Below are 1,732 nucleotides of genomic sequence, written 5' to 3'. Positions count from 1 at the left end.
AAACAAAAAACAAAAAACAAAACAAAAAAAAAGAATTAGCTATTTATTTTATGTATAGGAGTACACTGTTGCTGTCTTCAAACACACTAGAAAAGGGCACTGGATCCCATTATAGATAGTTGTGAGCCACCATGTGGTTGCTAGGAATTGAACTCAGGACCCCTAGAAAGGTAGTCAGTACTTTTAACTGCTGAGCCATCTCTCTAGTCTCACAAATCTTAAAAACAAACAAACAAACAAACAAACAAACTGAGCCAGACATGTTGTTGTACACCTTGAATCCCGACACTTGGGAGGCAGAGGAAGATGGATTTCAGTAGGTTTGAGGTCAACCTGCTCTATAGAGTGAGTTCCAGGACAGCTAGAGCTATGCAGTAAGACCTTGTCTTGTAAATAATAATGATAATGATAATAATGATGAACTAGAAAGTTATTCTTTCATAGGTCTGGATCTGAGAAGTATGAAATTAGGCTATCTCTACAGGTGGTTTCTTGTGATACCTCTCTTTGGCATATATCTGGCTGCATACTCATTAGATCTGTCTGTATACAGTCTCCCTGAGGGTGCGTTCAAGTCCTAGTCTCTTGGGATAGCAGGTGTACTAGATTAATGGCCTCTCCAATGACTTAAGACACCATCCCATCATATAATCACATTCTGGTGTACTGAGAACAACTTCAGCGAACGGATTGGTGGAGGGGCAGGTAACACACAATTTAGCCCAGAACAAGGAAAGAAGATGGTGTGAGCCAAATACTTCTTTTAAGAATGTAGAAAAGAAAAATGAATACTGGATAGATAGCTGACAGGTTGGGCCCAGAAAGTTGAGAAGGGTTTGATTATGATCATTTTAAGTAGAGAAAAGTGCTTTGGGGTTTGTTGGGTTGGTTGGATTTTTCTTGGAGGTAAGGGCTCATTCTATAGCCCAGGATGACCCAGAACTCATTTTATAATCCAGGCTGGCTTCAAACTCATGGCAGCTCATTCCTAAGTGCTGGAATTACAGATGTGGACTACCATGCCCAGTTAAATTTCATCAACTGGCCCTTTTCCCCCTCATGTGGGGATTGAATCCTGGGCTCTGTGTGTGTTAGACAGTACTCTGTTGAAGTGGAAACTTCTGGTTTCTTTGGAAATCAGTTATAGCAAATGATGTTTTGCTGGGGCACACAGGTAAAAGGATGTTTTGGTAAAGCAGACATGTGAAAGAATGTTTTGCTGAAGTAGACACGGGTGAAAGGATGTTTTGCTATAGCAGACACATAAAAGGACGTATGATGTTTAGAAGGAATATAAATATGACCCCACAGACAGTAGAGCTCAAGCATTGGGTCGCTTTGCTCCACCTCATTATTCTCTGCTGACGACCCATATATACATATGGTTCACCTTATATTGCCTTGCTGAGCTTTGCTTGTGCTGACTTCATAGAAAGAAACTCACCAAAGAACTTCCCATGAGATTCCTGTGGCTTCTTGTCACTTCCGTGGACTCAGGTGGTTGGCGAGCTTCGAGGTCTCTTTTGGATTGAACTGCCCTTCCTGGTTCATGTGTGGTGTCTGCTGAGTGGACTGGACTGCAGCTGCTGATTCATGTTTAGTGTTTGCTAGTGGAGTGGACTGAGCACAACACAGATTGGAGTTACCACAAAGAACAATTTCTAGGGGGCTGGAGAGATGGCTCAGTGGTTAAGAGCACTGACTGCTCTTCCAGAGGTCCTAAGTTCAATTC

This window comes from Mastomys coucha, unplaced genomic scaffold, assembly GCF_008632895.1.
Source record: "Mastomys coucha isolate ucsf_1 unplaced genomic scaffold, UCSF_Mcou_1 pScaffold15, whole genome shotgun sequence".
NCBI classification, from domain to species: Eukaryota; Metazoa; Chordata; class Mammalia; order Rodentia; family Muridae; genus Mastomys; species Mastomys coucha.
The sequence above is the reverse complement of the archived record's forward strand: the minus strand, read 5'-3'. Positions refer to the sequence as shown.